The sequence below is a fragment of the Cricetulus griseus genome, chromosome 2 (genome assembly GCF_003668045.3).
Source record: "Cricetulus griseus strain 17A/GY chromosome 2, alternate assembly CriGri-PICRH-1.0, whole genome shotgun sequence".
NCBI classification, from domain to species: Eukaryota; Metazoa; Chordata; class Mammalia; order Rodentia; family Cricetidae; genus Cricetulus; species Cricetulus griseus.
The window spans coordinates 284,567,980-284,595,669 of record NC_048595.1 but is presented as its reverse complement, the minus strand read 5'-3'; the positions used below and the strand labels follow the sequence as shown (position 1 = coordinate 284,595,669).

At 45.1% G+C, this 27,690-nt stretch overlaps 1 protein-coding gene across 3 annotated transcripts in view; it reads right to left on the bottom strand.

Annotated features, from left to right (window-relative positions):
* Tiam2 (TIAM Rac1 associated GEF 2) overlaps positions 1–22,727 on the bottom strand; it is a 239,052-nt gene extending 216,325 nt beyond the window's left edge. For all 3 annotated transcript variants that reach the window (XM_027401037.2, XM_027401039.2, XM_027401038.2), the window contains exon 1: positions 22,626–22,727. The gene's annotated coding sequence lies outside the window, so the exon portion shown is untranslated. The remainder of the gene's footprint in view (positions 1–22,625) is intronic.
* Positions 22,728–27,690: the final 4,963 nt, after the last annotated feature.

Here is a 27,690-nt window from a genome sequence, read left to right as displayed (position 1 = left end):
TTTCTGGTCAAGTCCAAAGTTCAGTAGCCAGAGTTCTTCTTGTGAAATGGTACTTAACCGTAGCTTTGTTTTGTTTTTCAAGACAGGGTTTCTTTGTAGCTTTGGAGTCTGGCACTCGCTCTGGAGACCAGTCTGGCCTCGAATTCACAGAGATCTGCCTGCCTCTGCCTCCCAAGTTCTGTGATTAAAAGTGTGCACCTCCAACACCCACCAAAGCTTAACTGTAGCTTTACAAGGCTTTTGATCTAAAAAACTTCTGAGTTTCATGTTGATTTAAAACTTATTTTATAACCAAATATGGAAGTGATTTTCTAATAATAAGCCCAAGTCTCTGTATTTCATAGAAAAATGAGCCCTTTGGGATTTAATAAAAAGGTCCCCCAGGACAGTCCCATATTTTCAGAAACAGATTGACTTGTCCCCAAAGAGCAATTTGCTTCCTGCCACTTCAGAAAATCTTAGTGCTTGAGCTGGATGGGGCCTTGGCCTAATGGAGTCCAAACCTCTCATCTCACTCAGAGGCCCTGCACTGTGGGGCCAGTCAATTAGATCTATCTGGTTGGAGGAAATTGATGGTACATGAGCATCTGCAGGTGCCAGGCTCCAGGCTCTCTGCTTCAAACACGGGACCTCGGATGCTGCTCTCAGTCTTCCATGAAGTATGCACAGCATGTCTCCATTTTACACATAAAATCACAAAAGACCAGAGAGGCTTCGCTCTTTGGCTCAGCTCTTCTATCTGAGCATGTGTTGCAAGGCGGGGACCAAGTAGGTGCTATGTACACAAAGGGGTGATTAGCACATTTTCTGAAGGCAGTGAGCTCACAATGTAGTGTGGGTGGGGAGGGGAATTAGGAACCTTTAATAGAACTCTACTGTTCAAACTCCAGTTTCTGATATTTAAAAGGGACATGGTACTTTTCAAAGTGGATCTTTTTCCCCTCTTCCCTTCCCCTCAGCACTGTAGACCAAACCTAGAGCATTGTGCTTGTAAGGCAAGTGTTCTGCCACTGAAGTGTGACCCTGACCTCATTACTTTTCATTTTGAGACAGGATCTCACTAAATTGCTCAGGGTGGTTTTGAACAAACTCTATAATTCAAAGAGGACCTTGAACTTGAAATCCTCCTGTCTCAGCTTTCCCAATGAGATTTAGGCCTTCTCCACCAAAACCAGATAAGGCGTGCAATGCCATGATACTGTTAGCTCAGTACTTTAGAGGCCAAAGCAGAAGGATCCCAAGTTCCAGGAACAATATCAAGACCCTTGCAGGAAAATATATATATATGTGTGTGTGTGTGTGTGTGTGTGTGTGTGTGTGTGTGTGTGTGTGTGTGTAAATAAAGTAAAAACAGAATAGGACAGATTAGAAAACAGCATGAATGAAGTGACAGCAGGGAAACACAGAGATGTGTATTTCTCTATTGTTCACCAGCCTGTATATACTGCTTTGCAGCATAAAATAAATTTGCATTCATAGGTCATGGTGGAAAACAGGTATGAAGGCTGCTGAGTTTGGAACAAAGGGGTCACTGTTTTCCTAGAGGTTCATATAAAATGGTGAGTACAGAGGAACCAGGGTCTGTCTGGGGATGAACCAGCATGGAGATCCAGAATAATCTGGCTACAGCTTGTTCCTTACCAAGGATGGGATGTTCAGGGCTGAGAAGCACTCCTAACTAATTTCAGGGGTAGGACAGTATGCTGGCTAGTTCTATGTCAACTTGACACAGGCTATAGTCATCAGGGAGGAGGGATCCCCAATTGAGAAAATGCCTCTATAATATCAGACTGTATTAAAAGAGCATTTTCTTGATTAGTGATTAGTGAGGGAGGACCTAACCCAGTGTGGGTGGTACCATTGTGGGTTGATGGGCCTGGGTTAAAAAAAAAAAGCAGACTGAGCAATCCGTGAGGGGCAAGCCAGTAAGCAGCACCCCTCAGGGCCTCTGCATCAGCTCTTGCCTCCAGTTTCCTGCCCTGTTTGAGTTCCTGCCTTGACTTCCTTTGGTGAGGAACAGTGTTGTGGAATTTTTTTTCTCTTCCTAAATTGCTTTTGGTTATGGTGTCTTATCACAGCAAAGGAACCCTAACTAAGACAGACTCCTCCAACAAGAGTTGGGGTTTCCCTTTTCCTTCAACCTGAGACTAAGGGGCGGGCACCCATGATGCCACAGGGAAGCTCTATGATATCAGCTCTGTATTTATGACAGAACCCTATGCCTATACCTAATTGTTAGAACTGAAGATGCTGCCAGAAGATTGACAAAGCTCTGGCTGGGTCAGGAATGGATCTTCCCACCTCACTGTCTGTCACTTAAGAGTAGGAGAACATGGAAAGCAGGAAGCCAGGAGGAAGTGAGCCCAACTCCAGCTCAGCCTTCAGGAGATCTTAACTCAGGAGCATGGTGTCCTTCAGGATGGCAGGGTATTGTTGTTATAGAGCATGGGACTCTTAATCCCAGGGTCGTGGGTTTGAGCCCCACGTTGAACACCAATGTTAAAATTTTTGAAGAAAAAGAGGAGGTGCAAGATGAGACATATTAACCAGTTTATTATTAGGCCCGGCAGAGTAGAGAGACTAAGAGAGAAGAGAAACAGAGTTATTGGCTGACTGCCATGGCCAGTCACCAGAGAGAGAGAGAGAGAGAAGAGAAGCAGAAGCAAACAGAGAGCAAAGAAGAAGCAGAAAGAGAGCGAAGCAGGGAAGTTGGAACTTTTAAAGGGAAGACTGTGCATGCACACTGAGGTTCCATGCATGCCCAGAGTCCTCACGCAGGCTGTAAATGCGTGGTGGCTGATGTGGTGATGGCACATCCCTGTGCATGCCCTGACTGTTGTCAGGGTGCAGGGTCTCTCTTAAAGAGTTAGAGCCGATCAGCATTAAAGCCTGAACCTTTCAGTTGTGATGTGGGATAGCCTTTTCCAGGGCAAACAGGCACTAAATATTCTGTTCTTTTTCTAAAACTTCCTTCAGACATGATTGGGCTACCATATTTACTAGCCGGGCATTTGTGGCAACCCACTTAGGTTTCTGAATACAAACTTATGGCTAGAGAGACAAGATCCTATTAGAGAATGGCCTAATTGCACCACCACACACTGTACTTCCCTCTGACAAAGGGTGTGCAATGACAAGGCAAGGGCCAGTCAACATCTTGTGCTATTTTGGTGACTTAATAATTGCTTGTTTACCTGTTAAGCAATTGACATGAGATGAGGCCAAAATTAATTTTCTTATCCACTACTGAATCTACATTTTACTAGGCAGATAGGTGGCAATCATGACAAGAACTGAATACCATACAAAATAAATAGTTCCAGAGACAAAAAAAAAAAAAAAAAGACCTGATGTTCATGTTTTACCCAGCATTCATGATACAACTAAAGACAAGTCCTCCCTCACTGTAGGTCATGGCTAACAAGGAAACACTAGCCAATGCCTAATGCAGAAGAAATAAGGCATGATTATTTTTGTTTTAATTCTATTAAGCAGCAAATTGAGGAGCTGGACACGTGATTCAACAGGACCTGGGCTCGTCCCCCCTTGAGGGGCGGGGACGACAATGACATATCAAGCAGTTCACAACCACCTGACACTCTAGTTCCAAGAGATCCAATGCCTTCTTCTGGTCTCTGTAAACATTACACTTAAGTGCACCAACAGCCACACCCGCACACATATACATACTCTTCAAAAAATAAAAAATAAAAATCTGGGCTAAAGAGGTGACTCTGTGGTTAAGAACATGTACTGCTCTTCCAGGGGACCTGAGTTCAATTCCCAGCACCCACGTCATACAGCTAATAACTGCCCTGCACCTCCAACTCCAGGGGCATCTGATACCTCTAGCCTCAACGGTTACCTACACTCATGTTCATATACCCACAAACATACACACATACGCATAATTAAAAAATAAAAGGAAGTATTACAAGGAAATGGTTACTCTGTCTAAAAGTATTTTATGAACCAAAAGGAGTCTAAGTCTATAACCACCATTTTAAGGATTACTTTCTCTTATATCTATATTAATAAATTATGTGAAATTTTGAAAGCCTTGGTTCCCATGAAAGATGAAACTGCATTTGATGTTTTTTGAGTTTATAATTTTCACACACCTATAGTCTTTATTCATTCATTTGCCTACTAATTTGTAGAGCCTCATTATATTATTGCACAGACTAGCCTCAACCTTGCAACCCCCCCCCCCCTTAGCCTCCAAAGTGTTGTGATTACAGGTGTGGCCCCACCACATCTGGACCACACTATAATTATTTTCAGGCCAAGGCCTCTGGTTTGTCAATATAGCAGAGAGTTCCATACACAATTGTCCTCCATAGCAGGAGTGCATGTGGACTTGGGTTAGTAGATTGGTCATATCATCTTCATCTTCATGAGAGGGGGTTAATAATCTGCCCAGATCTCAGAACAGGTCTCGGTGACTCCAAAGCCTGAACTTTCTCATGAGCCCGTGACATTCTGCTGTTTCTTCTAGAGCTATAGGCTGTCTTCTGTTCTTTATAAGAAGAGGTAAAACGGAAGATGATGCCAGTGCTTATTGTAACCATGCATGTCACAAAATCAAAGATCTCACCAGATCGGAAGCCTTTCTCAGGGCCAGCAAGCCTCACCCTTCACTGTTAGTCTAGACTCAAAAAGAGTTCATCTGCGCCTTTACAGTTTAAGTATTTTTAGGTTTCACTGTTTCACTTGAGATTAGGTGAGAAACTCTGTTGTTTTTAAGTCTCAAAAGTGGGGCTGGAGAGATGGCTCAGCAGTTTAGAGCACTTGCTGCTCTTGCAAAGGACCTGGTTCAGTTCCCGGCACCCAAATGGCAGTTAACAACCATCTACAACTCCAGAAGAGCTGACTTGGTCATCTGGCACTGTATGTTCATGGTACATAGACATACATACAGGCAAAACACCCAGACATATAAGATATAAATAAATAAATTTTGTTTGAGAGTCTCAAAATTGTAGGTAACACATGTGACATAGTAACTAAAAGAATAATAATAAAATTACATTAATTTTTAAAAAATGAATCTATTGGTTGGTAAGATCTAACTTAAATACTTCTGAGTTTACCTAAAGGTTGTTCAACAGACAAAGTGTAAGAAGACATTCACAGTAATAAAATAGGAAGAAAATGAATGGTGTGTTTTTAATTCTTTATTTTGGTGTTGAGGACTCAATCTAGGCCCTCACACTTGCTGAATGTTACTTGACAGCTTAGCTACATCTTCAACCCCATTAGATATTTTGCAATGAGTAAGATTAAGTTTTGGAAGGCAGCGATGCACAGTGGGGTGCTAAAACTTCTAAGAGGGAAACAGGGAACTGGGGACCACAGGAAGAGAGAAAATGGGCTGTTGAAGCACAGAAGGGATGGGGGTGTGTTTGGGGTGGGGGGCTTGGTGCAGGGACCAGGCTCCTGAGACAGGAGCATGCACTCCTTTCTTGTTGGCTTGAATGGTGTTCGCTTATAATAATGCATTACACCATACACTTAGTGTGGCTTTCTGTATTTGTGGACTTTCCTCTTAAACTAAAGGAATTTACAGGAAGACATCATTTGTTTGAAATAAGGAACCAACAATACGGGTATGGGTTGCTTCATATTTCCAGACCTGGTAGGACCAACACAATTAAATTAGCTCTTTTCCTTCATTTGGCAAGAAAGCGGCCGTGTGGTGAGGGGTGTGGTCACTGTGAGTTCTGTTACCCTAGGAAGGGCGGCTCCTCCCCTTTAAGCAGGTGCAAGGCTTAGATAGCAGGTATGTGTAATGTACTGTTCCAAGACAGCAGTCCAATAGCTTGGGGACTCAAAGTCTGGTGTCTAAATGTTTTAGTTTTCTTGCTTATGTGTGCTTATGTGTGTGTCTGTGTGTCTGTGTATGTGCACACATGTGTGTGGTGTATGTGTGTAGCATGTGTGTGTACCTGTGTGTGGGAGGGGTGAGTGTATATATATTGTGCATTTGCTCAAATACAGATAACAAAATGTCTTCTGCCATCCCTGTCACCTTTTATTTTTGAGATACAGTCTCTCAAAGAACAGAGAGCTTTCTGATTTGGTTGGGCTCGCTGGCCAGCCAGCCTCTGCCTATCTCCGCATCCCCAGTGCTAGGGTTACAGGCACATTGTGGGGTGCCCTAGCTTTCTGTGTGGGTGTTGGGGACCCAAACTCAGGTCCTCACACTTGTGCAGCAAGCACTGAGCCTTCTCCCCGGTCCTGTTTTTAGGTTTTGTTCCAATTCAGAGCAGTTCAGAATTTCTTCTTCCGGCAGAAATGGCTGAGACAGACCCCAGGTAAATTCTTCTATTCACAGGCTAACTCACACTGCTTGCTGGACACGGTGCCTGCGTGTCCATCCCCCACTAGCCACGGCCTCCCAGTACCTCCTGGCCAGACTCCAGGGTGAGAAAAGCCAGCCCCCGGCCAAGGCAGAGTCTGGCTATGGAACTCCAGCTCTCCAGAGTCCAACTTCTCTCCTTCTTCCATCACTGAGTGAAAACTGGCCCTTTCTGTTTATTTTTTACCAGAGCTCTTGAACATACGAGCACAAAGAAGGAGTGGGAAAGCCACAGCCATGTGGACCAAAATGATCTCCAATCACAATAAACACTCCCAAAGAGGGAGGAAGATGGTAAGCGATAGATTTCCTTTCTAACATTCTTTCAAATAAATGCAGAGCCTTTGGGAGGCAGCCTGACATGTTTCCACTAGACGAAGAGGGTGGAGACAAGCAAGGCTTTGTGTACTAGCTACTAGCTGCCTGTGCCAGGCCCCATTCCACCCCAAAGTTTGGTAACTATGTCCCAGGGGACAAAGGGTCTGGAGCTTGTCCACAAGGCAAAGGCAAAGCTGCTGCCCTGAATCAACAAGGATTCTTTTCCTTTCGTTAGCCCTTGGCAGTATGACATCCAGGAAGACACTGGGCTCTGACCTATTCTGTAGGGCCTCTTGCATCCTCCAAGCTGCATCTTGGCTTGATGAGAAATACCACAGCAGGCTGCAACAGTGAGCAAGCCAAACCTAAATTCTGGGGCACCACATTTTGGAGACATTTCCCCCGAAGCATGTGAGTAAAAATGTGCAATGTTTTAACGCAACATGTGATGGTTCTGAATAAAGGGATGCTCATTTCTCCATCCACTTCCACAGATTGGTCCATTCTAGTGGCAGGGTCCATGTGTCTTTCTGCATTGCTCACTGTGAACATGGCATGGGACAAGCTGTATGTAAGGAAGCCTAGAACATATCATCAACAAAAACCCCTGTCTTCCCATCGCTGTCAGGAGATGACATAAAAACGCAATTTCTCAAGGGCTCTTGATGAGAAATACAAGGCAGGGCGTGATGGCTCAAGCCTGTAAGGGCAGGCTCAGGAGGAAGAAGCAGGGGATTGACTGACAGTTCAAAACCAACCTGGGATAGGAAGTAAGCACAGGTCAGCCTGAGCTACAGAGTGGGAACCCTTCTCCCAGAGGTGGGCGTGGGGTGGGTTGGGGAGTTGTAGCAGTGGGATATGTCGACAATTCCATCCACTTAGAAAGGCTGAAACAGAGGGAATGACTTGAACCAGGAGTTCTAGGCACCCTAGGCAAAAGAGCAAGATCTCATAGGGAGAGAAAAGATGTGGGAAACAGAAAGAGATGGGGAGAGGGAGGGAAGAAGGAGGCTGGGGAGATGGCTCAGTGGTTAAAACATGATCCACTCATCCAGAGGACCCTCGTCCAGTTCCCAGCACCTACACTGGGCAGCTCATCAGCACCTGTAACACTAGCTCCAGGGGGACCAACTCCTCCGTCTCTTTGGGCACCTGCACCTCTCCAGTCACCACACCACACACACACACACACACACACACACACACACACACACACACACACACACACACACACACACACCCATACACATAGTTGATTTTATATGAAATATAAAAAATGACAGAGTAGAGAAGAGAGAGGGAAAGAAAGAAAAAGAAGAGGAAACGTTTCTGTTATTTTCAACATGAGAAGATACCACCTGGCCCCTCCAAAGCCATGGAACAATCCCACCACACGACAAATCCTTGCAAATCTATCAAACTTCCATCATCAGTGCCTTTGTTTGTTACTAACAGCAATTGCCCAGATGTTGAGCTGCAGGACACACAAAACAGCCTCAGCAGCTTTATGAGGTAACCTAGTGTTTGATTAGTGCTGCCCCCAGAGTGCAGGGCACAACCTGTGAGGCTCCAAGACTCCCCACTGTTAGGATTATAGGCACAAGCTACCACACTAGGCTTTCCTTCTCTCTCTCTCTGCCTTTCTTTCCATAGGTGTGTAGGACCTGAAGTTGTACCACAAGCATTTTAGCCACTGAACCATCTCTGAAACCCCAGATTTATCTAGGAAAATATTTGTCTTTATTTTACATGTATGAATGTTTTGCTTGCATGTATGGGCACCCTATGTGTGCCTAAGTGCCCACGGAAGCTAGAAGAGGGTGAGTCCTTTGGAACTGAAATTACAGATGGTTGTGAGCTACAATGTGGGCTCTAGGAGCCAAATTCAGGTCTTCTGCAAGAGCAGCAAGTGTTCTCAACCCCTTCCTAGTGGCCCCTCCCAATTTTTAATATTTATAGATCATTGCCTCATCTCCAAGGCACTGACTTTCTCTTTGTCAGTGTCCAGAGAATATTTGTTCTTGGGGTACATCCCTATCATAGCAAATGCAATTGGTAACCCATAATTATCTCTTTAAATGCCCATAATTCCCAATACATTGATGCAGCCCCTGTATTCTAATCATGCCTTCAGCTCCTGCTATATGACCTGGCACTCAAATAGGTTATCCCCAAAGCCACATCACTGTCTTTGGACTGCTGCCACCTCATCCTTGTGAGCTTGTCTCCTTCCCCGGTGCAGCAGAGGCCGTTTCTCTAGAATCTAGGTTTGGTAAAAGTGGCTACCTGAGGCTTAACTCAGCCTGGGACCAGCATGCCAAGGCCACTGAAACACACATGAAAAAGACAAGAATCTGTGCTCTAAAATAAACAGCTTCCCTTCTTTCTTCTATTTCTTCGTACCTTTTTAAAGAGGAGGAAGCTAATTTGTCTGATAAGGAGAGGTCATTTTTATATATTTGAACACATGACTAGACAGCATATTTTAAAAAATCATTTCAGATAAGTGAAGTTAATGTCCGTTTCCTCATTTAGAATAGACTAGAGAATCAGCATATGGAAGCTGCCCTCCAGAAAATTGTTTTCAGGGGCTACATTTTAGTTAACCGATAGTTCCGCCATATCCCTCAAAGGGAGACATTACAACCTATGGCTACATAGTGGCTGTGCTGGCTAGTTCTATGTCAACTTGACACAAGTCAGAGCATCTGAGGGGAGAAAACCTCAACAAAGAAAATGCCTCCATAAGACTGAGCTGTAGGCAAGCCTGGAGAGCATTGTCTCAATTGGTCATTGATATGAGAGGGCCCAGCCATTGTGGGTGGTACCACATTGGGCTGATTGTTCCAGGTTCTATAGGAAGGCAAGCTGAACAAGCCATGGGGAGCAAGCCAGTAAGCAGCACCCCTCCATGACCTCTGTATCAGCTCCTTCCCCGTTTGAGTTCCTGCCCTGACCTCTTTAGATAAAGAACAGTGATGCGGAATTGTAAACCAAATAAACCCTTTCTTCCCCAACTTGCTTTTGGTCACAGTGCTTCATCTCACAGCAATATTGATCCTGACTAAGACAGGGAGTGAAATCAATTGTTTGCTTAAACAATGCCCATAAGTCCTTGTAGGGTAAAGAGAATATCCCAAGGTGAATAACTGAAGCCAAAGCACAAACTATAGAGAATCCATGCCTGGAGATTATGGTCTGCACATAAATATTCACCAGAGATGTGGATGAATATGGAAGAAGACATTTACTGCTTCTGTGGCAGCCATCGAGATAGGCCAAGGAGTCACAGGGCAGATGAGGACTGCCTATGCTCTCCTTGGCTAAACACCATGGTAGGTAAGAAAAGTTTCCTCATCAGCAGATAGGATCCCTTAGCTCATCTACCAGGCAATGGGGGGAGGTGGGGGCTCCAGCAACACTAGAAGGAAACTCTTGACATTCCAGAGGCCCACTACTGGCTCCTCTTCAGCAAATTCACATACTACATGCTTGCCCCCTCTTCTGGCAATGGTCTGGAGTGGCAGCAAGGCGGACTCTGCAGAAGTAGGTGTCATCTTATATACTTCCTAAGTTAAATCCGGGAGACTGTGGGCAGGGCTGGCATTTGGGTCAGCTTTTGTGAAGATTGCAAGACTCCAGAAAACAAACATTAGGTAAAATGTGAGGTGGGGAGGGGTTGGGAGGGGCGGGGTGAGGGTTGTGGCTTCAGTTCATACTGAGAAAGCTGAACTTCACAGCAACTTAAGGACCCTTCCAGAGAGTTCTGAAGAAAACTACAACTGTGCTGTGCTGTTCTGCTGGGGACACACACTCCAGAGTGATGGTCGTTCCCCCCACCCCACCCCACCCCACCCCACCCCACACACACAGGAAAGGATTCCCTGTGCTCCAAGCAGGGAAACGTGCATTTCAGATACTGATGCAGTTGGCTTCCTGAGCCTCTTAAATCTTTATGTGGAGTGGACTTTAGAGAAACAAGAGCACAGCCTAATAGGGGGAAAGACTCGGAGCTCCACCTCTGCCTATCCATTTCCACAAGCCTTCAAAGCAAATTCGGTTCGACCCAGAGCAATTTTGCCTGGCAGAGACACCTGTGCTCCCAAGGCCCAAGGTGAGGAGACAAGCATCAGCAAGTGTGAACTTCAAAAGGCATCTAATCACCACCCTTCCACATCAACAACTGGCCCCCAGGTTGAAGATGAGTCACCACCCACCTCCAGAGCTCCCCTAAAACATGCTGTCCCCAGCAGTCACTTGAATCCCTCCTAACTAAACCAGGACCACTTATGAAAGGGCTTGTGTTTAACTTCACTCTCCATTTAGTTCCTGTGCTTTTTTCCAGCTAGCCAATCTGTCTGTAATTAAAATCACATTGCCGCAAACCTTAGCTGGTATGAAAAGTTTTACCAGATGTATACAATTGACTAGCTGTAGCATTTGGCATGCCTGCAATGGTCCCATTAAAGAGGGGCGATCCGGGTCTGATTTGGAGTGTGGGTTATAAGCTTTGGATCCGTTGTTTTTCACTTACACTAAAGTTGTGTGTGACACTTAATCCTGTTTTCAACAATCACAAGGTTGTGGGCCTGTATTTCAATCAACAAAGAAGACTGCTGCACACCATCAGAAACTAAGTTGGATGGATAGCCCAGTGGTTAAGAACCCTGGATGCCTTTCCGAAGGACCTGGGCTTGGTTGCCAGCACCCTCGTGGCAGCTCATGACCACCTGTAACGTCAAATCCAAGAGACCCAGCACCCTCTCCTGCCTTCTGAAGGCACCAGGCACACATATGGTGCACAGACGTACATACAGGCAAAACATGCATGTACATAAAATAAGATACACAGTTAAAAAAGAAAAAAAAAAGGCCACAACTATTTGTGGGGCTGGGGAGATGGGTAAGGCAATACAATGTTTGTCATGCAAGCAGGAAGATTTAAATCAAACCCCCAAAATCCATATTAAAAAATCTAGGCGTGGTAGTTCACACTTCACTGGGACTTGCTGGACTTCCAGCCAGCCTAGCCTGGTTGGTAAGTGAGGGACCTGGCCCAAAACAAAACAAAATACAAACAAAATATACATACACACACACACACACACACACACACACACACACACACACACCCAAACAAAAAGTGTAAATAACACTTGAGGAACAACATACACACTATTACACACACCGGCACAAGCACAGACACACTGACACACAGATAGGTGTATGCACACGCACTCAAAATTATATGACTATATGAGTGTTTGAGGAAGTAAGTCCCCTTTGAAAATTTCTCCATCTTCTGAACTCAAGTTAGGCTTCTTGGTGTACAAAAGCTATTGGAGCCTCCACAGTGATGTGGACTCGGAGAAAATGCAGATGCAATAGCAGTTTCCACACTCGAAAAGCAACAGGCTCTCCAGAGATAGAGGCAACTTTAGGACACAGAGAGGAAGTCCGTAGATAATAAGATATGAAACTCATGTTCCAAAAGGGAGCAGATAAAATATGAACAGATTCAAGGAGTGAGCTGAAGGCATGCTGACAAAACCCACTTTCGAGGTACATCCCTGACTTCCGAGACTGTTATCAGGCAGGGAGAACAAGTCCCCACGTTATCACCCTCCCCTACACACCCACATTGCACCCTCCCCTATACATCCCCACTGGGGCTACCCTTCTATAATAAGAATAATAATAGAGGCTGAGGTGACCCTTAACTCTCTCTGGGCCACAACAGCCATATATGATACAATTTGTATATAATATAGCTATATAGTTACAATTTTGCTTTAAAGGCATTCTTAAATACAGACTTCAGGACTGGCTGAAGGCTCTCACAGCATGTGACAGGAAGAAACATATGTTCTTAATCTGTGGGTTTAAATTGTTTAAGGATTACATCAATGAGCCTTCTCAGAGGGGGAAAAAAATCAGGCCACCAACCCCAGACACAAGAGCGTAAGAGCAGGGATGGGTAATCTGACTTTCAAGCTTCGTGTTTAACAAATCAGTTGTTAAAACTCTTAAATGGACTTCCATTTGGAGCCAAAGGAGTAAGAAACACAGGCACCCTGGGAACTAGAAAGGCCTAGTTTCTTGCTAGAGGTATGTCCTGTAGCTGCGGCTGGAGTGAAGCCCCAAAGTCCCCAGCACCTCAAGAGAGACAGCCAGAGAGGACTATCCTTCTAACACCAATAGGAGCGAATTCCCAAACGAGAATGCAAGCATCAGGCTCTCAGTGACAAGCCATGGAACAACGCTGGGCTGGGGATGCGGCTCACCTGGTACAGTGCCGGTCTAGCATGCCTGTCATGGACTCTAGCATGGGAGTCATTGGACTCCCAGCACTCCACAAACAGGTGTGCAGGTGGGCACATGTCTAGAATTTCAGCACTTGGGAGGTTTAGGCAGTAGAATTAGAAGTTCAAGATCATCTTTGGCTATACAGCAAGTTTGAGACCAGCCTGGGCAACATGGGACTGTCTAAAACAAACAAAAACCCCATAAAATTGTCAATCGAGACTAAAGAATGTATTCTTTAACAGAGGAAGGTTGTGGTGTCACTCGGTGATGGAAGACTGTTTACTTAGTATGTGGGAGGCTCCAGTTTTTTACCTTAGCACACACACACACACACCCCAAAAGGGGAAGGTATCATGAGATAACTGAAGTAATTTTGGAGGCATGTATTAAGTTATGAAAATCATGATAGCTCATGGGTTAAGAAAAAGGGTAAACTGAAAATAAAAATGGACGAAGGAAGATGCTACAGTAGGATTAACCAACGGGACCAAAGGGAAAGATGAGGTTATACACAAATTGGGAAGAAGTGGTCCAGGTTGTCACTAGAATGGAAGGTAAGGATGATCATTCCTGCACCGTCATCCTCAAAGCCCATTACCTGTCCAGTGCTGTTCTTACAAATGTTGCCATCTGAACAGGAAAGTGCTAACTGCCCTGTGGTAGTATGGATGAAATGCCCCTAATAGTGACAGGCATTTGAATGCTTGGTCCCCAGCTGGTAGGGCTGTTTGGGTTTAGGGGTGTGGCCTTGCTAGGGGAAGTACCTCACTAGGGGCCATATTTTTGAGGTTTCAAAGGCCTCCCACCATTCCCAGTGTGCTCCTTACTTCCTGGTTGTGGTTCAGCCCTCAGCATTCAGTTTCCTGCTCCAGCCGCCATGCCTGTCTACTGCCTTGGTGATGGACTCTTACCCTTATGGAACCATACGCCCAAATGAACCCTTTCTTCTCTAAGTGGCCTTAGTCATGGTGTCTTTACCATAACAATAGAAAAGTACTTAAGATGGCCCAAGTTAACAGAGGAGAACACAAAGGCTGGATGGGATACAGGCCCCCAATGTCACAGGTGTACACCACTGTGCCATCCTGGACTCTGAGCACTTTTCCTTTATTGTCTCTGACATAACGCCATGATGGCCTTCTCAGTCATTATCTTAGCCTCTTACACATTAGGGGCAAAAGGCAGGCCTTCCGTCTGGCTGGAGGGAGGGGCTCTGCTCTTTCATGACCTCATTCTTTCACTGAGAGACCTGCCACATGGACCAAAGATGACAGATGGGACACATGAAACTCTGTGTGGCATCAGGTAGAAATAGTAACTTACATGAAGAAACCACAGCAAAGTGTACTATACAGGCGAGGAACCTAAGAATGGGGCCTAAGTATCTCCAGGTAAGGGGTGCTGAAGAACTCTGCAGAGGAGTCTGGGTGCTCACACCCACCCTTTCCTGTGGGTTAGCTGCACATGTTTTGCTTTTTTTTTTCTCCAGCTTTCTTTTATGCTGCAATGGAATTTTTTTCTTTTACATGAACTCAAGACTCTTGCATAGGCTAAGAATGGGATTTTTTTTAATGCCTATTACTTATCTAAAGATGAAAGTCCATTGGAACAAATAGCTCCCCATTTGTTCAAAACATCTTAGGATGTCTGCCTCTTGACTGATAAAATATAACATTTTGATCTTGGATGTTTCCCCTTGCCAATGAACATATGCAATTTTAAAATTTTGGCTTCTTGGCTCAGATTAAGTTTGTAATGCCTCCCCACACTCTTTCTCTCCCTCCCTCCTTTGCTGTCTTTTTTGAAAGGAGTTGGATGGCAGCAGGCCTATGAGAGTGCAGTGCAGTCTGAAGATACTAACTTAGAAGGATTCCCAGGACTGGGAGCATAATTTAGTAGGTAAAGTCCTTACCATAAAGCATAAGGATTTGAGTTTGGATCCCCAGCACCCACATAAAAAATGGGGTGATGTGGCACTCCCAATGTTGGTAAGGCAGAAGCAAGAGGATCCCCCGGGGCTCACTAGCTAGTCAGTCTAGCCGAATCAAGGAGTTCCGGGTTCAGTGAGAGACCCTGTCTCAAAAAATAAGGGGAAGAGTGATTGATAAAGATACCCAACATTGATCTCTGGCGTCTACACACACATATGTAGAATGTGTCTGTTATTGCTCAGTGTTGCACTTGCTGGTTGTAGGTTTTAATTTGTGTATGTTTTTACCTTTCCTTCTCCTGGAATATACTTGACATTTGTAAATACAGACAGACAGATAGACACACACACACACACACATACACACACTCACACACACACACACACAGAGAGAGAGAGAGAGAGAGAGAGAGAGAGAGAGAGAGGAGAGAGATCATTTCTGGTTGGTCCAAGGGGCTGGGTCTCCATAGCCACATGAATCTTAGCTGATAGAGAAACAAAAGATGCTTTAATGCAAACTACCCCTCCATGCTGCCCTCATAGGAACTCACAAGATTTAAATTCATCATTTTCTCAAGCGTGGAAAAATGTTAAACACCTTCAGCCGAGGAAATTGAAAAATCCCATCCCAGGAGACTGAGAACTATGTGACAGTAAGGAGGGGGTCTCCTTGGAGGAGGGGGCAGGACAAGGTTGGCCTTTGTCCTTCCATAATCCTATTAACTGGCCCCCTGAAGAATCTGGTGAAGTGGGTGGCTGGGAGATAATAGGCCTTTGATGTTAAGTGTCCCTTAGCCATAGTGCTGAAACTGGCATCTTGGTCCTCAAGACCTCATAAGCATAGTCAAACACTGGGCATGAGGGCCCTCCAAGGAGCTTGCTCCCTGGGCAGCCTGCTGTCTTTGCAAAAATGCTCCCTGGAGATAGCCTAAGGGGGCTCACCTTCCTCAAGTGGAAGCAATTTACTCTGCTCACTAGGCTCCCAGGTTGACCTCAAGGGTTTAAGTGAACTCTTCAGCTGCTCCCTTGCCCTGACAAAGACCTCAGGCTCCCTCTCACAGCAATTATAATCAATCTGGAGATGTCTTTCCAGGAACAAAGGATGCCGAGACAACTGCTCTTCATTAGCAGAGAAAATTAAATCAAAACCCATTGTGTGTGGAGTGTGCTCATTGGCTGGTGGCAGCTCGGTTCCTTGTGGCTTTCTCTCCATCTACATGAGTGAAGATGCTGTTTTGGTCTAGTATTTCCATTAATTTCTGATGAAGGGATTTACCAGTGATGTCCTTAAATTTTGTTACTATTCCTTCATGTACTTAAGCTCTCTTATGAGGTGTATCAGTTTACTACTGTTCTATGTCCTTGGGAAATCTCTACTTGCCCTCTGGTAATTTTGATCATCTTGAAGTCTCCTTAATTATATGTTTATATAGCCACTCCAACTCCCTACATACTGAGACTTTGTTTGTTTGTTTGTTTGTTTGTCTTAGCTCTTTCTTTTTTTTTAATAGTCTCTGTAGCTCAGGCTGGCCTAGAGCTCTCCACCCGGCCCAATTTATTCTCGGGTCACAGCCATTCTCTTGCTCCAGCTTCCTTAGTCCTGAGATTACATACATGAGCCACCATGCATGGTTCAAACAGTTTTCTATGACATGTATTCCCCCATCTACTTAGTTTTTGTATTTATAGTTAAAGGCATTATTTAGCTGGACCTCCCCCAGCTCTAGAATCTCTGCCTTTAAGTAGAGGTGTTTTAGTCCATTTATATTTACTGTTAATTATCAATGTGTTTGTATTTAAGCCTGACATCCTAATTCATTTTCTGTTGATCACATCCATTTAAAAAAGTCTTTCTGTTCCTCCTGTCTTCTCTCCTTCAGATGAATTAAACATTATTTAGAATTCCATTCTTATTTTCCCCCTACACACATTTTTTTAAACTATGTCTCTGCATCCCCCCCCACACCCAGAACTAGTGTGAGACTTGAAAGAACAAAAACAAATACCTAGAACACTGTGCCTCGAGACACCAAGTCAACATATTAAATGATGTGCAGTAGCCCCCTGGAGCCATAGCTTTGCCTTTGCAAGTCAGTTACTGTCCTAATTAGATTTACCTGTTAATGTGACACACTCTAGAGTCACCTGAGGAGGGAGTCTGCATCAGGAGATTTCCCTGGTCCCCTTAGACCGTGAGCATGTCTCTGGGGGCTCAGGACTGTCTCCATTATCAATTAACATAAGAGGACCCAGCTGACTGGGTGGTGGGTGGTCCCAGGATGTATAAGAAATCTAGTTAAGCATGGACCTGACAGTAAGGTACCAAGTAGCATCCCTCCTGAGCCATGAGTGAGTTCTCAGGTTGTAGGTGATGTTGTGTGAGAAAGTGGCCTGCTTTCAAGGTCTTGTTTGAGTTTCTGTCCTGGTTTCCCTCCGTGATACACTGTGACATGGAAGGATAAGCCAAAAAGTCTGCTCCCTAAGTTGCTTTTGGTCAGAGTGGCTCTTTCTTTCTTCCTTCCTTTCTTTCTTAGAGTGGTTCTTTCTTTTTTCTTTCTTAGAGTGGTTCTTTCTTTCTTCCTTCCTTCCTTTTTAAATTTATTTTTATTTATTTATTTTTATCACAGCCACAGAATTGAAAGTAGTACAGTTACCCCAGGTCAAGAGTAGTCCAAGATAGCAAACAATCAAACAAACAAACAAACAAACAAACAAAAATACCATCAAAATCATATTTTTTGTTTGTTTTTCTTTTTTGAGACACAGTCTTCCTATGTGGCTCAAACTGGGAGATCTTCCTACATCTGCCTTCAAAAGGCTAGGATTACAGGTCAGTGTCACTATGCCCAAAGACAATTCCTGAGATATATTTATTTTGTATTTTTGTGAGACGGAATGTCATGTAGCTCAGGATGGCCCTGAACTCTTCATAAGGCTGAGGGTGACATTAAACTTCTCCTGGCTCTATTTTGTATGCTACAATGACTGGCATGTGTCACCACATCTGTTTTACATGGTGTTGGGACTTTGGGCTGCTCGACAAGCACTCAACTGATCCATCATTGTATTTTACTCTATTACCTGTTAATATTTCATATCACTTTCCCTGTAAGCTGAACTTTTCATAGGCACAAATTTGACTAGGAAAAACACAGTAAATTCAGGACTTGGAGCTATCGTAGAGTCAGGCATCAATCAGAGTGTCTTGGAACAGTTAAGCGGTGGGGGGTGGAGGCTACTTAAACGAGTAACTAGGGAAGACTGAGAATGTACCCTTCTTGGCACTTTGGAGGCAGAGGCAAGATCACAAGTGTAAGAACAGCCTGGGCTCTATAGGGAGTTCCGGGTCAGTCTCGACTACCTAAGGAGAGCCAGTCTCAGATTCTTCCTGCTATCTTAACAGTCCCGCTGCTGTGAATAGGGAATAGGTGAAAGGGGCTTTGCTTGAGCAATCATTATCGTAATCCTAAATCCCTGGGCCCTCATCACTTAGATCTTGTGAGCTTTGCTCTCTGGACAGGCAGTTCTTCTGTTACCGTCATACCCTTTACAAGTGCCGTTTCTCTCTCTCTCTCTCTCTCTCTCTCTCTCTCTCTCTCTCTCTCTCTCTTATTTTGTGCTGTCTGTCTGTCTATATAGGTTGAGCACAGGAGCTTGTGGAGGAAGCCAGATCCCCTCGAACTGAAATTACAGTCAGTTGTGAGCTGCCTGACATTGGTGGGATGATATGGAAACGGAACTCAGATGCAGAAGGCATTCTTAGCCATGGAACCATCTCTCCAGCCCTGCTGAGGCAAGGCATTCTGCAATATACAGAAAGAAGGAAAGAAGGAAGGAAGGAAGGAAGGAAGGAAGGAAGGAAGGAAAGGAAGGAAGGAAGGAAGGAAGAGGGAGGGGGAGAGAGGAGAGGAGGAGGAGGAGGAGGAGGAGGAGGAGGAGGAGAACGGAAAAGAAAGGAAAGGAAAAGAAAAGAAAAGAGAAAATTCTTCCAGGCCGTAGTGCATGCCTTTAATCCCAGCGCTTGGTAGGCAGAGACAGGTGAATCTGAGTTCGAGCCCAGCCTGGTCTACAGCGTGAGTTCCAAGACAGTCAAGGCTACACAGAGAAACCCTGTCTTGGAAAAGAAAAGCTAACTAACTAAATTCTAACACTTAAAAACAAAGATAAACAAACAAAACCCTCGGGTTTCTGCACTTTCATTTTGTTTTCAGCTCAGCTGTTCCACGGACTTCCTCTGAGCTCACACAGGACTGCAATCTTTTTTTTTTTCCTGCCTGTGGAGAGCCAAGTAGATTAACGGCTTGTGCGGAGCGCCCTCTTGAGGCGGCTTTTAGAAGGACGTCGAAACTCCTGCTGGGAATTTCTCAGCCGCTGAACTAACGGAGCTAATAAAAATCTATCCGAAGATGCAAGTGTTGAGTGTGGATGCGCTGTCCCCTCACTAGAAGTGAGTTCCCTCTCTCCGGAGTCGACATAATCGGCGGCAGAAAGAAACAAAATCACAATGACTGACTAAATGCATTCGTGTATGTAAAATAACAAAAGACTAGCGGTGGGCTGACAAGGAGAAGGGCAAGTGATTATAGGGGCTTCAGAGTCTGTCTCTGTTAGTTTGAGACAGTGTTCCTTATCTTGAAGACACGGGGGCATCGTGGGGCGCTAGATGTGAGGATGTATTTGTGTATTTGTTTTATTTTTTTGTTTTTGAGACAGGATCTTACTTAGTTGGCCCAGGCTGGCCTTGAATTCGCCTTCTAGCTGAGTCTGGGTTGTTCGAATGCTGAAGCGACTTTCTTGTAATTCCCCTCTAGGAATGTAAACATAGGCTGCACGAGCAGTTTGTGAGCTTTCTAAGCACGGCTACTACCCACACAGGTCACACGCACAACCGAGGTTAATAGGAGAATCCATTTCCGAGGGCTTTGAAGGGAACCCAGGTATAAAATATACATACAGACCTCGGAACTGGGAGCAAAAAGCGTTATCTGAATTTTTATGGGATCTATTAATGAGAAACATTTTTTTAATTAATACATTGGTTTCTTATGTCCCTGATCATTGAACCCTTTCAACTTAAATTTAGAAAAAAAATTTTTTTAAGAACTTTGCTATCATCGTAGACTAAGTTAGGACAGCAGCAAATGAGTGTCACTCGGGTGACAAGCCTATGACTCCTGACAACAATGACGGGTGGGCACAGGACTCATTCAAACCGCAGCTCAGTCAATGCTGTCCCCACAGTTAGAGGTTCTGTTTCCCCCATGAGCCTTGTGTCCTGTGCTCCTATTACAATGCTAAAGGTGAGATTGTCTGGATTTAAAGTCCATCCCAGGCCCCTTTTATATGCCAGACTGGCATGAGAGCAGAGGTGACACTCACTGGCTCTTCTGTGAGCCTGGCCGATGGCAGGCTCTGTCAGCTCTGAGCCTCCTATTTGGTAGATTTGCTTGCTGACCAGTTTGCTTCAAGTCTCCACCTCTGCTCAAGTGTTCAAATCACTAAAAAGTTTTTTTTTTTTCTTTTGAGGAAGAAGTTCCACCCAGCTCCAAAATGAATCACACATGGAGGCTTATCTTAGTTATGAATGTCTGGCCTTAGCTTGGTTTGTTTCTAGCCAGCTTTCCTTAACTTATATTATCCCATCTAACTTTTGTCTCTGGGCTTTTCTGGTCTCTTACTTCTGTAAACCTTACTCTTACCCTGTGGGTGGCTGGGTGGCTGGGTGGCTGGGTGGCAGGCCCTTGATGTCCTCCTCTCCTTGTTCTCTTGCTCCTTCTTCTCTTCCTCATTTTTTTTTTCTCCTTATATTTATCCTTTCTGCCTGTCAGCCCCACCTATCCTTGCTCCTGCCTTGCTACTGGCTGGTCGTTCCACTCTTTTATTAGACCATCAGGTATTTTAGACAAAGAATCACAGCTTCACAGAGTTAAACAAATGCAGCATAAACAAAAGTCACACACCGGTCTGAATGCATCCAAAGGGAACAGAACGGGCCAAGCAAGAACGGGAACTGAGAGTCATCTGGAAGGTGGAATACAGTCTCTTGCTGTAGTAGCCTTGCAAGAGACACAAGCATAGGGAACCAAGACTCGTGGGTTAAGACAAACCTATATTCTAGACAGGAGGGTACAATTGACACACAGTTTGACGGTCACACGGGATTAAGTAAAGCAGCTACTTTGCAGGCGACAATGCCAGGCTGTGTACTTGGCCCAGTGCACAATGCGCAGGTGTTTTCCTTCCCTCTGTTGTACCTGAGTGGGAGAAGCAGGACACTGAGCTCTGAGACCATCAGGAAAATGCCATGCTCATCCTTTGATATTCAAAGTGCCCCTGACATGTTGGTCCTACGGAGGGCGGTTGTACTTGGGGAGATGTGCAGGAACAACCAGGGAGAAACACACATGGTCTCAGTGGGGAATTCAGATTTGTTATAGATCCTGGACAAGGCTAGTGACCTCCCTATGGGAATGTGTCCACCCAGTCCTAGAGATGAGAAGATCTGCTGACTTGGCAGGCAGAGGGCAGAGTGATTAAGGCGATGTGCCCAGGGAGAGCTAAGATAGCAAACAGCCTGTGTGCAATTTCCCACCTTCCTCTTGGGACCTAGGAAGGCTTGGGAAGCTCCCCAAGGTGTAAACAGAAGCCAAACATTCCATTTCCTCAAAATCTCTGCGCCACTCCTTCTCACATCTTCAGGGCTCTAGATAGGAAACCCAGGGGGACAGTGATAACCTAACTGGGAAGCTTTGAAAATGAACTTAAACTTCCAGTCCTACCCCAGACCTTTGTGTGGATGGTTATCGTGGCCACAGTGAGCCACTGCCATTAGGACTGCTAGCAAATCTGTGTGAATGCCGGTCTTTGGTTTATTGAGTGGTGGCAGGAGGGGGAGAACAGGAGAAAAGAGGAGGGGAGTGAGAAGGGTCTAAAGGTCCAAGTAGGAAAACCTTTAGGTTTTTTGTTTTTAATTATCTCCTGAAACACAGGCTGGTCTCAAACTCCCTAGGTGGTCAAGGATGACCTTGAACTTGTGCTCCTCCTGCCTTCATCTTCCAAGTACTAGGATTACATGTGTGCACTAGCACACCCTGTTCCTTCTGTGCTGAGGATGGAACCCTGGGCTTCGTGCACATTAAACCACATACTCTACCAACTGAGCTGCACCCCCAGACCTACTTCTACTTAAAACAACAACAAACAACAAACAAAAACAAAACCTTCCAATAATTGCAGCTCACACCCTATGATAAAAATGAACTACAGTGAACCCTACCCACTCATAAGGTGGGTGAGGCTCCCCCCCCATCTCCTTTCCTGTTCTTACACTCTGACTTTGGCATTATAGAATGCTGTCCGTGCCTACCATGATGCCAATTGTCTGCCAATGGACCTCAGGTTCCAGCTTTGTAATAGCATCCTGACCAATGAATGGGCTGCCATGTTTCTGCTTTGATCTGGCCCCAGCTCTTTCAGTCCTCCAGCCAACCACGGCAGGACCTTTTTGCTTTAAAACCTATATCCTTCATCTTGGAAAATCAAAAGCTGAACTGCCACCAAGAGACACTAATGTTATTTGAGCCACAAAGATCCCAAGGTACTATGCGACATCAGTACGTGACTAAACATCGAACATCTGACAACCAAGCCAATAGTTCTACAATCTCGGCATCGGTTCCCTGATAGCAATAGCAGTGAAATATGACTGACCTTTACTGTGTCTCAGATACCGTCAAACAGGGTGTCATTTGTGCAGCGGACCTGCCACTTCCATGACCCATCTCCTTGCATTACTCCAGGTAGCGAGGGAGACTACGAAGGAAAGACACAGACAGCTCTGTAAAATATAAGGTGCCAGACCTGCCATGGAGGATAATGGTGACAGTGATTAAAGTAGTGACAGGGACACATGCTAGTCATTTGGGAAGTATCCAGGCAACCAGATCCATTCCAAGAGCACGCATTTCCCGGCATGGACTCTCAGATGGTGCGGTCTTATAATTCTTGATAAGTCACTAGGTACCATAATGAATAGTGCTAAAGCCTGTTTCACTACACAAGGAGGTAGAAAAAGCAAAGGGTCTTCTTGGGTTGTGATCATAAACTGTGAGCAAGTGAGAAGAATCAGCGGCCTGCAGTATTCAGGTGCCCCATGAAATTCGAGGAGGGAACCAAGAAGCATACACACAGACACTCTGAGATGTGCTTGTTTGTGGGAGACAGCTTGGGGATGTGACAGGGGCTTCTGACCCTGAAAGAGAGATCAGAGACAACACTGTGCAACCCCCGAGAGACCCCCATCTGAGGTAAAAGCTGAAGAATGATGAGCTGTCAGCCAGGTACAGTCCAGGAAGAGAGAGGGCACATGTAAGAGTGATGTGAGAAATAGGAAAGGAAGACGGTAGAGCTGGAGTTCCAAACTGTCTTGACATAGGGCAGAAAGCTGGGCCTAGTGTTGGCATTCAGTGGTCATGAAGGCCTTGCTGCCCTTCAAGACTCTGGAAGGCTGGATGCTGTCCCTACCCACAACGCCTGCAGTACATGGGAGTTGGCTGTAACCCTAAATGTACTCCCAAAAGTTCACACATAGTCAAATAAATTCTGAAGCTGGCATCCAAAAACCTTTAAAATACTCCCGTGCCCAGAAATGCTTCTTGTGGCAGGTGGGTGCATTTTAACATTTGATGCAATGCGAGCTGGAAGATTTCAATATAAAAGTCCCTTGGGCCTGAGGCTCAAGGTCCTGAGATGATGTCAGGGCAGGACACACTGGGAGAAGGAGAATGACAGGCAGCCACGAGTCCTGAGGTCAGGAGAGCACGGTGAGAGTAAAGAGGTGGTACAGCCTCCAATGCCAGGCCTGCGACCTGGGGGCAGATTTCTTGTTTATTCTGTAGTGCTGGGAATGAATCCAATGCCTCATGTGTGCCTGCAAGTGTTTTATTACCAAGCTACACCTCAGGTTGTGTGTGTGTGTGTGTGTGTGTGTGTGTGTGTGAGAGAGAGAGAGAGAGAGAGAGAGAGACAGAGAGAGAGAGAGAAACAGAGAGAGAGAGAGAGAGAGAGAGAGAGAGAGAGAGAGAGAATACAGGCATGGGGAGGCCAGTGCACAACAATGGATGCCTCCCTCTAGCAATCTCCACTTTTTCATCATGAGAAAATTCTATCACCCAACAAGAAACTCATTATTTAGACCAGACTAGCCAAACAGCAGGCTCTTGGGGTCTGCCTTGTGTGTGCTCCCAATGTTGGGGTTACAGGCATATGCATCCATGCTCAGTTTTCTACCTGAGTGCTAGAGATTTGAACTCAGGCCTCAAGTTTATAGAACAAAGTCTCCTACCCCCATCCAGCAACCCCCCCCTTGGCTGGGTTCTATTCTTGAGACATAGGATAGCCCTGTACATGTACATATGTGTACATGGGGGCATGAAAAGGGATGGAGGATGGTCAAAGAGAAAGCGTGTAGCCTGCCACACCTCTTAGGAAGACACATGAATAAGGGCCTAGGCAGGGAGGGGCACTCAGATTAAAGGATCTTTTAGTCTTTTGCTTTGTTTTGTTTTGAGATGGGGTCTCAGGGGTCCCAAGAGCCAAGTGTGGTACACACACCCGAAATCCCAGCACTTGGAAGTTGGAAGCAGAGAGATCAGGAATTCTAGATCGTGCATGGCTAGCTACCTATGGAGACAGAGACAAAAGCCAGCTTGGGCTATATAAGACCCTGTGTCAAAACACTAAAATCAAATCAAGACTTTATGGTTGAGATCAGCCATAGAAGAGCAAGGACCAGAGAGAGTAAAAGCAAAAAGGCACTATTTTCTCAGACTGTGAGCTTCAACAGCAGGCCTTATTCCTTCCTAGGAGAGTTAGTTCCATCTGCTTTTTGTTATAAGAAGTTACAACGCCGTGGTTCCACAATCCAAAGTATATCTGACACAATGAACATGACAGGGTCAGCTAGATGCCTAATCTACTTTCAGTTATCTTGGAAATGATCCAAGCAGGCACCTTTATCCCCATTTTAATAGCTAGGGAAACCAAGGTTTAGAAGAAGGGGATTCCTAGCATATAATAGAGCTGAGAAATCTTTAGTCAAGATGAAACAGGTGTGAAGCCTGAACCACTAACCATTTGCCTGTCCTCTCCAGGGTGGGGAGTGGCAAGGGATCCCACAGCTGTTCCTAGGGTTGCCCTGGCTGTTGCAAGCCCGGTTGATCACAGCACTGGATAAGCCCAGTGTGGTCACTATTATTATTATTATGGGAATCCTGTTAGTGTCAGAGTTTAATACTCTCATGAAAACTATCAAATACCTTCACTCTGTAAAACTCTGCTGGGTCCATGGGCTTTGAAAAAAAGAAAAGAAAGTCCAAACCAGGCTTATTGGTCTTATGTCACACAGCTTCTTTTTGGCTCTTTGTGGCCTCTCTCCTGGGCCTGCCCGACTGTTGCTAGCAGCTGTGGCTGTTTCGGTGGTAGACCCAAGAATACTGTCCATCAGCAACCACAGCCCAGCTTTCTTTCCAGGGGCTTCGGGCAACTCAGTACCCTCAACCAACAGTAGCAGAGTCTACACCGGCACTTGGCTCTGCTTCCATTGCCTCCTGACTGTTTTGAACTGATTCCTCTGGGTTTGTTTTGTCAGTAATAATATTGATTCTCCGGTTTGGGGGCTATCAAGCTCTTTGGAAATCAGATTAAAAAAAAAAAGTCTTAGTCTTTATTTATCAAATAGAGGACTACCCGAGTCACAAATGCTGTGTAGAATTCCACAATGTTCATAGTTATAGAGCTTGAGGCTCGGGTGCTGGCTTGGGTTCCCCCCTGCTCGGATACTGAGATCTTTTGATGGTTCCGTTCCAGACAAGTGAGCACACATCACAAGGCTCTTCTCCTCATGTTGTGCACCGTGAACATCTACACCACTCACAGGCCCGTGCGCCGTCAAGGGCTACACTGCGCATGCTCAGAGCGGGAATTGCGTCTGCACAACGGGAATCATGTCTATCCCATAGGCATGTTTTCGTAGATTTCTTTTTCTTTACAAAAATAAGTTAGTTTCTATTTATTTAAATAAACACAAAACAAGTAATAAAAAAGGTGGGGGGCAGAGGAGAAACTTGATAAGAGTCTGTGACGACACAACCCTTGTCCCTTCATTTCTTTTCCCTTCTGCACTTGGGGACATCCCTGGACTGCAATGAAGTGACATTAAACTATGTGCCCCTCGCCTCACCCCAAACTCAGACACTCAGCAGGCCTTATTCAAAGGGTTCACTTCCTAAATGTCTCTGGATTTATCTGCCAAGCAGATCCTGTTGGTCCCACCCTGGGAAAACAGAGCGCACAATAAATAACATTATCTCTCCATAAAGCTTGTGACAGAGGAGCCATTCAATTGTTCAGGAGAAAAACAAGGGAAAAGCCTCCTGTGAGCCCGGATGTCGCCCTTCTGGTTTGCACTTTCATTAGTCCGACATCCCTTAATCACCCAACATTTCTATATCTTCATTTTACTTTAGGGAATAGATGACAGTCGTCATTTCCCGAGAACCCAGCCTGTGCTGAGCCGCTTGTATCCTGAATCACACAAAACAGAGGATATTTTCTTCATATGGATCAGAGAGCTGCTACTGTGGCTATCTCCCTGCCATGGCCCAGGACAGTTAGGGCTCTGTGAATAACCCACAGAGGCAGGGGTGGGACCCATGCCCTGACACCAACCCTTCCCGTTCTTCTCATCCCATTTGTGCCCAATAGTCTTCTAAGACTCCCGATGTCCAGGGCACATCCCGGGACAATCCAAGTTTAATTCCCAGGAGGACCTACAAGGAGACAACCGACTTCCACATGTGTCCTCTGACATTCACACACCCCATGACATGTGTACTTCCCACCCTCCTCACACAAAATACATAAATACTAAAGAAATGGTTACACTGTGGTGATAGCTCATAGACCTTCCATTTGAAGAATGCAATGATAGTCCGGTTATGCAGACTAGGATGAGAAGGAATACAAGTAGGACTTTAAGTGACATCTATAGTATCCACCACCAAGTAGAAGTGTTTGGAATTGTCAAAGCAAACCTGTGTCTCTCAAGCCTCACATTCCAGGTAGTTGTGACCACTGATGCTGGCCTTTGCCCAGAGGAGAAACTAATGGTGAACTCAACTTAGTTCATGGAGCAACTGAGGACTTTAGTTTTCTCTTTTGTATTTGGTAAGCACCTTTCTAAGATTCATTCAGTCAGTCTGTCCAATGTCACCAGAAGAGGGCACCAGATCTCATTATATATGGTTGTGAGCCACCATGTGGTTGCTGGGAATTGAACTCAGAACCTCTGGAAGAGCAGTCAATGCTCTTAACCTCTGAGCCATCTCTCCAGCCCAAAAGAGAGAATGGGTGTTTGTTTGTTTGTTTGTTTTTTTAAAGATTTTACTTATTTATTATGTATACAGTTTGCTTCATGCATACTTGCACACCAGAAGAAGACACCAGAACTCATTACTGATGAGCCACCATGTGGGTGCTGGGAACTGAATCCAGGTCCTCTGGAAGAGCAGCCAGTGCTCTTAACCTCTGAGCCATCTCTCCAGCCAGTCTGCCCAATGTCAAATGCAGCAAAGATCTGCTTAAACCACCTTGCCTTTATGCACCTTGAAGATAGCCCCACATCAAAAAATAACTGAGCTTTCAGTAACTATATTCTGTCCCACCGGCTTTCTGGGAACTATCTGTGTTCCATTAAATACATGAGTATCTATCTATC